Below are 10,126 nucleotides of genomic sequence, written 5' to 3' on the forward strand. Positions count from 1 at the left end.
CTATGAAGCTTGAAAATTGAAGAAACCCTAGCTATGGAGGAGAGAAAAATTCGGCAGCAACTAATTGAGAAGATGACCAATTTTGTGTTATTTTTCCCATTTTATTTCATTTAATATACAAATGACCAAAATGCCATTACTACTAAACTTTCCAAAAATTTCATCCATGTCCAATTTTTGTCCATAAACTTAGAAATTGGTCAAATTTCTATTTAAGACCTTCTAATTAATATTCCAAAGCAATTTCATACTAAAAACTTCTAGAACACAAGTTTTGCAAATTATTCGATTTAGTCCCTAATCTCAACTTAAGCGCTTAATGCATAGAATTTCATCACAAAATTTTCACTCAATCATGAATCATATCATAAACCTCAAAATAATTATAAAATAATTATTTCTATCTCGGATTTGTGGTCACGAAACCACTATTCTGATTAGGCCCTAATTCGGGTTGTCACATTTATAGTGTTCAAAGCTCGTGAAGGTTGGAATTGGGCCGGAGCTATCATCACACTATCAATTCTTTCATTTTGGTAAAAATGATAAATCTATTTTATTTTAATGGCATGTATAAGCTTTTATCGCTAAATAACAACTTAATATTTTGGTTTGTAATCAAGTCATTAGAGTGACTAGTGGAGCATGTTTAAGATTGGTATGTTGTGGATTAATATAAAAACATGTTGTTTTGAATGTTAGAAATTTGTTGAATTGGTTGGTAGATAGTTATAAATTTGGTACAGGAAAATGGTTAAGTTTAGGGTGAGAAAAGTGGTCTAAAACGGCCTATTTTCGTCCACATGGTTAGACACATGAGCGTGTGTCTAGGCCGTGTATGACACACGGTAAGCCCACGGGCGTGTGTCTAGGCCGTTTCTGACACACGGTAAGCCCATGGGCGTGTGTCTAGGACTTGTGTGACACACGGTAAGCCCACGGGCATGTGAAATGACCGTGTGTCCCTGCATCCTTAAATATAAAGTTAGGATAGCACACGGGCAAAAGACACGGTCGTGTGTTTTGTTCATGTGAAGGACACGGGTTACAAGCATGGTCGTGTGTCAAAATCGTGTGAAAATGGCTTAAAAATGGTGAAAAATCAGTTTACCACATGGCCTAGCCACATGGGCATATGCCCAGATTGTATGCCCCTTTGATGCTTAAGAAATTGTAAGTCAGAATTGCCCACGGATTGGCCACACGGCCATGGGAGCCACATAGGCTGGCCACACGAGCATGTGCCCCTAACTTCAAGAATTTTTTTTCAAAGTTTTCCGTAGTTATCGGTTTAGTTTCAAATCACTTCTAAAGCATGTATTGGACCCTGTAGTCTCATATTAGGGACTTTATGGTGAAATTTGAAAAGTTTTGATTTGGAATGCAAATTTATGGCTCAATTTTGTACAAATGCTAGTGTATAAGTCTGGTAATGCCTTATAACCCTATTCCAGTGACGGATACGGGTTAGGGGTGTTACACTTTGTGTCTAATGATGCAAAGTTAATGATTTGCAAAGAACTTCATCTATGGGCTTAAGCAAACTTCTCGTCATTCATATTACAAATTTTACCAAATGATTATCTTATTCGGTTTAGAGATGAATTTTATTGATAATCGTATATACCATAAGTTTAGTAGGAGTAAAGTTCTATATTTGGTTTTATATGTTAATGACATACTGCTTGTCAATAATAAGTATAACCTCAATCAATGCCCTAAAAATGATTTTGAGATTACAAAAAAAATGCATTATATTTTTTACATTTTAGCAGTAGAAAGTCTAATGTATGTTCAGGTTTGTATACATTGGAATATTGTGTACACTATTGGGATGTTAGGCAAATATTTTAAGCAACCCTGGTTTGGACCATTGGATAACATCCAAGAGGGTTATAAGATATTTTCAGAGAACAAAAGATTACATGCTCACATATCGAAGGTCTAATCTATTAGAGATCATCAAGTATACAGACTCCGATTTTGATGGAATAAGGATACAAGATTTTGTCACTAAGGTGCAAATTGTGAAAACAAATTGCAGTCTTTTATTCCAATAGTAACAGGAGCACATCAAATTCAAAACACACAAACTTTTAGTTCCTTGTTGTTAAAGTAAAAGTTCAGAGTGGTTAGGTGCCTATAAAGCATATTAGGACAAACTCCATAATTGCGGATCTGCTTACTAAGAAACTACACCTAAGGTTTTATAAGAGTACACTGCTCATATGGGTGTAACGTCATTTAAATGATATTTGGTTTTAGTGGGAGTTTATATTTTTTAAATGCTTTTATGTTATAGACACATTTTTAGTTTAAAGATATTAAGTTTATTTTCTGCAGAAATAAAGTTTATTTGGTTTATTCATGCTCTGATTTTGGTAAGGTTTGATCTCACTAAGGAGGACCAATTGGAAATAGACATGTTTAGATCATATTGCATGTAATTTCCATGCTACACATCCATATTTGATCTATGTCATTTGGTTGTGTTAATATACGTGATCAAGGATGGATTTAGTTAAGCCTTGGTTCTATGTTAACATAATTAATGGACGAGATTGTTCGGAATACCTTTTGGATATGATAGTAAAATTTTAAGCTCATAAGGTTATATAATGACATGTAATTATAGAGTAATTAGTATATATATATGGTCCAAGTGGGAGATTGTTGGAAAATATGGACATCACATATAAAATAAGGGTAATTACATGTTATTATTTACTATCATGATAGGTTAGCCCAAATTAAAAGTGATCTAATTTGGTTAAAATTTTATTGGGTTTTAATTATTAAATAAAGTATGGGTCAAATATGTGTAGATACTCTAGTAATTAAGTTCTAATCAAATTCTAATTAATGATGGGCTAATTAGAATTTGATTAGAACTAATATGCCAAGGTTATAAATATTAGGGTGATGGCCCCCAAATTACACACAAGATATCTTTTCTAATATCCCATCATTAGGAAAGAGAGAGCAGTTATTCTTTGAATTTCTTGTGTGCTAATTTGGAAGATCAAATCCCCAAGATCCAGAAAGTTTCAAGGAATTCATGGATTCAGGTATGCTTTCGCATCTAGTTTTGTTCTTGATTTATTCTTGATGATTTGACATGACAGATCCTGGTTTATTAAGTTTTATTTTAGATTTATTTTATAAATCAAACATGTGAAAAATCAATAAAAACACTACAAATTGTATGAAATTACTCATCGAAAAGTGCTATTAAAACAAAAAATATGTTGAAAAATAACTTTCCAAAATAAAATTATTACACTTACACTTTCCCAACAATAAAACAATACACACTACCAATACAATTCTCACTAAGAGTGGATTTGGATGGACTGTGAGAAGTGGTGCAGTGCATTTAACTTACTTTTTGTCTCATGCTACAGTATCACTACAGTATCTATTCTCATCGCTACCACTATTTTTACACTAACTGCAGATAAACACACTACCGATCTAAATCCACCCTAAACAAATCACATAAAGTTTACTTGCACTCATTCTCATGATTCTATTCATTGAAATTCCACTAACAGATTCGATACAAAAATCATCATCATTGACTCAAGAATAACAAAGTCAGTCATAATGATAATGGGACTCAAAAATACATATAATTAAGTAGAATTAGAGTCGATTGGACCTTAGTGCTTGTGTACAACTGTTTTAATTTTGATGTACTAGTTCAAAAAGATCAAAGTTCAAAAGCATTATACTTGCACTATTCTTTCCACTTATCTGGATTCTAATGAATTTCAATATCAAATGGGACTTTTTATGGGCTGCTGTCCTAGTGGTTCTTAAACAAAAATGGTGTTTGTTTGTTGAGGCATGGTGATTAAGTTAGGGATAGTAATGGGGTGGGTGGATATTGTTAAATTCACTAATGTTTTACAATTGATATACTTTACCTGACCACCCATCTCATTTTACTATGGATGTATAATTTTAAAACTCACTACCACCTCTATGAATGTTGAATCATCCATCTCTACCCCATCCCGCTCCGTTTCAATTTAATTGTTGCTACTTATTTTTAATTTTTTTCAATCATTTTAAAGTCAAATAAATATTTAAACATAATTTTTCAAAAAATATTTAAACATAAAATATGTTTTTTTATATTACATTATTTCATTTTTACCCTTTAAATAGTTTATATATAAAATGATAAAATGGCAAGTGTATTTAGTAGAGCGGGTTGGAGCGGGCCAAGCAATTACTATAATCACTTCATACCTACTATCCAAAAGAAAAATCCCACTCGTCCCATCTTATATCCACTTTTTAAACAAAAAAAATCTATTCCATTTAGAGTGAATTAGTTTAGAATCCATGAGATGGTTTGAGTTTTACTATCCCTAGATTAAGTCCATAGTTTGACTGTAATACCAATAATTTTTAAATGACTATTATAGTAAAGGCCTTGTAATTTTGTGGTCCATTAGCCTTTTTTATTTATTTATTGAATCCAACTTTATGCATAGTTTTTTATGAAGTTTTTATAAAAGAATAGAAGAAAAAAAAAAGATAGAATCACTTACAAGTTTTTTATACGGTGATTGTTGACATTTGGAAAAAACTAACCTTAAGGAAAGGAGAGTGCATGTCGATTGTAAATTTTAACGATTAAGGTGAGTATTGGTTTAAATTTCTTGAAATCTTTGTGTTTTAAACTTTTTTTCCTTTAAAGTTATGTATTTTATTTGGGTTAGTTTAATAATTTTTATCAAAATTTAGTGAGGTTCCAATGACATTGCCTTGAATTGCCAAAATATGTTTTGAAGTTACCTTGAAAATTGATTTTGAAACAAGCACTTTATGATCTATTTTGTACCACACGGGTCGGAGGTACGACTGTGTGTAATTTGTAAAATGTTAGCATTTTGGTCTACACGGTTCCTGATAATTACACGGCCTGGGCATATGACTGTGTGACCCCTGTTTTTCATACTTGCCTTTGGCTTTTGAAAATGATGCGCTTTGATCCTTGTTTGTTCCCGGGTCTTCTCTAGAGCTCACATAAGCTCAAATAAGACTTGGGAAAAGTTTTAAATAACATTACATGATTGAAATGATTAAAGTAATTAAATTTTTACTGTTAAATTGTTTATAAATATTCTGTTTTGTACTATAATATTCTGTAACTCGATTCCGATGATGGGGGTGGGTGTGGAGTGTTACACTTTGGAAGTACGACTTCATCATTTTATTGTTAGAAAAGTAAGTTCATATGAAACTTACTATATATATATATATATATATATATTGCTTATTTGTATATATTTAGTGTAGTTGTGTGCGATGGTCATGCTCAACATCAATAAGCTAAGGAATAAGTTGAAGGTATTATATGCATGATGATATAATATTGATTATCCCTTTTTATGTTGATATGATAAGTATAATTGAATTAAGAGATGTCAGAATTGCTCATGGTAATGAAATGGTATGATTCGTGCATTAAATTTCAAGGAATTAGGTTGGAAAAGATAAGATGAACATTTAAACGAGATATGTGTTGTGATGATCCGAAAGGCCCCATGTTAATATGGAAATGAATAAATAGGATTTTCATTTGCATTGTGAATTAAGAAAAGAAATGTGAAATTCTTGTTAAATTCTCTTTACCCCAATATAAACTTGGTAGAAGGATTAGGATACAGTTGACCTGTAAATTAGGGTTGTATGTGCATAATTTGCATTGAAATTCCGTCATGGTGTTATGTGGGGTTTAGGGTTGTGTGATATGTTTTAGAATTATGTAATTATACCTTGGTTGAGCATTTGTAGCCAACCATTAGGTTTATATGTTATACTAGAGTTATGTTGCCTTTAAGCTTTATATTCTTAGTTTATTGATGTGTATGGAATCCCATAGTGTTTAAGTCTTATTTTATCGAGATTACAGTGAGCATAATTTCAATACTTGTTGATAAGCAAAAAAAATGAAATTTAACAAATGTGTGAGTGATTTAATAGTGGCAATAATATATGTCATTTGTTTCAAATTATTAGTTAATCTAATGTTACTTATCTTGTTATGTTCTATGTATGAATTAGTTATATGTTTGTTGAAAATTTGGTTGGTAAGGCCTTTGTGAGGCAAGGTAAGTAAAGTATTTTTCATTTGAACTTATTAAGCATATATATATATATGCTTATGCGTTGTTGTTTTTGCGCGTAGATTGCACTCTAGGACCATTGAAGTCATCTCTCTCTTTTGGAAGCATCACACTACCGCCAAGACACAAGAGTATGAAATTTATGTATTTCTGTATTGTGGCATGTACTTAGGGCATCAACGTGTATAATGCTTATTTCATATGTCAAATAGTACTGGAAATTGGGTTATGATGTAGAAGTTGAAGGCTTTAGAAACTAGTTAAAATTTATGAATGTGTAAAATTGTGAATAGTTATAGTACTGCCTAAGTGGCAGCTTGTGTTGCTTAGGTGGCTCCTTGTCGAAAAAACACTTTTAGTTACTATTGCCTAGGTGGTGGATTATACCACCTAGGCGAATTATTAGTGAAAAAAACCCATTAACTTTAGTATCACTTAAGCAAGAGCTTTGGTCGCTTGAGTGGTAACTTGATGATGATATTATTTAATTTCTTAAAAATCCCTTAAGGATTTGAATAACATTTAACAAATTAAGTAATATTCTCATATTTTGTAAATTACTTAATTTTTTCCTTTCAAATGTGCACTATAATATTTTTGAACTTTGTTTTGAAGAGCATAAAACTAATTTTGGATATAATTTAAATATTTTCTAAAATTTTACAAAAATATTTTCAAGTTTAAAATTTCTTGAATAAATCAAAGGTATTTGCCATGTTAGCGCTCTAGTAACACCTTCCATTCGTACAGTATGTTGGGACATAGTGGAGGACCCAAGGAGGCTAGTTAGGGCCCCGCCCCCTAAAATGGAAATTTTTTTATTTTGGCTCTTTATAATTTATAAAATTTTAAATTAGTAATGATAAAATTGCACTTTGGCCCCCAAAATAATAAAAATTTGATTTAGTCCTTTAAGAATTATAAAGATATAGAATATTAAAATGGTGAAATTACATTTTTATTATCTTAAAAATATACAATTTAATTTCGCCCCTCAAAAAAAAATTCTTGCTCTGCCACTATCAGGACAGGTAAGGGGGTGTTACATAGAGACTCTTTAATGTTTCTCTCTATGTTGCTTGACATTCAAGCAATTGCTATAGACTTTAGGGACATCACCATTCAATTTAGGAATACTGTTGACAACCTTGAACCAAATCAATCTTGAAGTCATTTGTAATGCACATGGCTAATTTTCTCATGCCGCAATTCCAAATCAGAGGCAGTTGCCTTGTTAAATTAAAAAAATAAGTGAAAATAAATATAAAAGATAAAATGTTATAAAAATTTAAAAGTATTTAAATTTCAAATCATTGCAAAAAAAAAAGAATTGAAATCTAAATACCTTTTAGAATTTTATAATTTTATAAATAAATATTTTAACTTTTTTAATTTTTACATTTATTGTAATAATATTATTAATTTCAACTAAAATCTTTTGTAATTTTTTATAAAATTTTATAATTTATATATTTTTAGATTTTATGAATATTTTGAATATTTTATATATTTATTTCCATTTTATATTTTTTAATGTGTATATATATTTAATAAAATATTTTTTATATAAAGATATCAGATGATACTTTGTGATTATACCAAATTGAGAAATAAAAAAAAAGTTCGAAATACTAAGTGAAAAAACAGGTATAGTGAAATCGTGAATCAAACCTTCAAAAGAAAAACTACTAACCCTAAACCTTCTTCAGCCATAGATGTTGAATTGGTGAGTGTAAAAATATGGGTAATCAAAGATGAAGAGATTGTAAGTTGACTTTGGTGGTTGTGATTCTCAATCCCCTTTATAAAATTGCATGTCCAATTAAAATGATGATTGTTAATTACAACAAAACAAAAGCATGTTAGTTAGCTCTTTTTAATATCTTTTGATATTGTTGTTGGTTCATCTTCAACAATTCGAAACTATAAAATTTTTTCAATAAAATTATGTTGATGTAATTAATTTCTGCTATTTTTTTATTAAAAAAGAAAATTTGATTAAATTCAACTTAAATTTTTATAATTTTATTTGATTGTGAGATTTAGAAAAAAATTAATGGAAACCCATTGCTTATTCATCATCTTAATTCTATATTACAATAAACCATTGTTTGTTTTAAAAAAAATGAGCTTCATTAAAAACAATGTTGCATGGCATACACATACTGCCTCCATGCACCCTTGGATCACTTAAGGAAGAAATTATCCCAATTTTCACTTTGTATTCACATTTCAAAATTTAGGGTTCAAGCATTGCTGGGATCAACATCGGTTTTAATTAAAGGTGAAAAAAAATGGAGTTTTGATCCATTCGGGACTTATCAAGTATTTGAAAAATAGGGTTTTAGGTGAGATGACTTTTTTTTATATATTCAATCGTAACATATTTATTAAATGCACCTATTTTAACTTTATAGCTATTTTTAGATTTTAATTTTACAAAAAAATTATAATTTCTTACTTGATTAAGAACTCTCTACAAAATTTAAAATAAAAATATTTTTTGAATGAGTTGACTGAGTTTTATTAAAAATTATAAAATTAATACCCAAAAATTTTGGGTTCAGGTCCACTTTGACAAACAAATAAACGGAAATGGGGATACAATTTATCTTTTGTAATTAGCCCGTTACTGAAATAAATAAAAGTAGAAACAGAATAATGAATACAAAAAAGAAATAATTAATAAAAGGAAACCTATTGATATTTCCCAGTCAAATGGAACAACCTGGCCACCATTAATCATATCGTCTTTTCATGTCAATAGTCGCGTCTGTTCATAGATAGCTCTTCCCCAAAAAATTTTTCGTGTACCTGCTATCTTTGACTACTCCATTTCTCCACCACAAAACGATTTCAATCTGTATTTCTTCTCCATCTTCCTTCCAAAACCAGATCTCTGTGGTTCAGCGCTTCCCCCACCAAGTATGATTCTTCCCTTTTTTCTAGTGCTTCTTTTGCTAGTTTATGGGCATGAGCATTCTCCGATTTGTGGATAAACTAGAAAGTGATCTCTTGAAGACTAGTTCTTTTACTTTGAATATCTCTAATAATAGCTCAAAGTACTAATTTGTCTACTTTTGTCGATTGACATTTTTTGATGATTGTTTTCGAGTCTCCCATTATTGTTGCTAAAGTTAAACCCATTGATAATACTAACTTGATAGCATTTAATGTTGCACGAGCTTCTGCTACAAACAGGGATGAGATACTATAATGGAGAGTCGTCTTTGAGGCTTTTAACTCACACATTTGGTCCCGAACCACTAAACACGAAGTAGATCTAGAATTTCTTTTGTCGAAGGCTGTATCAAACTATATCGTTGTACCTGTTTTCGCCCCTATTTGGTTATGAACTCTTTTAGTATTAAAGGTAAGCTTTTTTTCTCATATCCCTTCGAGTTCTGCTATGTATCCTCTGATTTTTTGTGATAGATCCCTAATTGAAATGGTTTTTCTTTCATGAACATACTGATTCGGTGAGCTCTAAATGAACCATAAGGAGCAGCAAAAAGTCCAGCACTGTTCTTTAGTACTCTTTGCAAAAACCCATGTAAGCAACTCCCAAATATTTTGATTCATAAGAGTTGTGACCCAAGAGAGATTAAGGTTTTGCCATACTTCAAAGATTGCAGGGCATTGTCTAAAAACATGGTGGCTATCCTCTTCTCCAGAGCAACAACGAGGACATCTGACGTTAGTGGTCACTCGCTTGTGTCTAAGGTTGACTAGTGTAGGTATATAGTTCCAGGAGATCCGCCATATTGTTAATGTAATTTTTTATGGTAGTTATAAATTCCATAGTTTTCTATATTAGTCTTTGATTTTGGTCTGTATTAAGTAACTATTAGGATCCAAGCTAGCATATTGTAATAGTTTAAAGGCGCTCCGTACTGAGTATTCTCCGGAAAGTTCTTCTTTCCACACTTGAAAATCTTCATGGTTAGCTTCTACAAGAAAGATCTGCAAGATCCTTTGGGCAA

The 10,126-nt window shown here is 30.9% G+C and overlaps 1 long non-coding RNA gene across 1 annotated transcript; it reads left to right on the forward strand.

The window, feature by feature from the left end:
• Nucleotides 1-8,838: 8,838 nt before the first annotated feature.
• On the forward strand, nucleotides 8,839-10,126 carry LOC108485598 (uncharacterized). The gene is made up of 3 exons (XR_008277398.1): nucleotides 8,839-9,068; nucleotides 9,345-9,696; nucleotides 9,772-10,126. It is a non-coding gene; the product is annotated as an uncharacterized LOC108485598 (long non-coding RNA).

Source organism: Gossypium arboreum, chromosome 13 (genome assembly GCF_025698485.1).
Source record: "Gossypium arboreum isolate Shixiya-1 chromosome 13, ASM2569848v2, whole genome shotgun sequence".
In the NCBI taxonomy this organism is placed as follows: Eukaryota; Viridiplantae; Streptophyta; class Magnoliopsida; order Malvales; family Malvaceae; genus Gossypium; species Gossypium arboreum.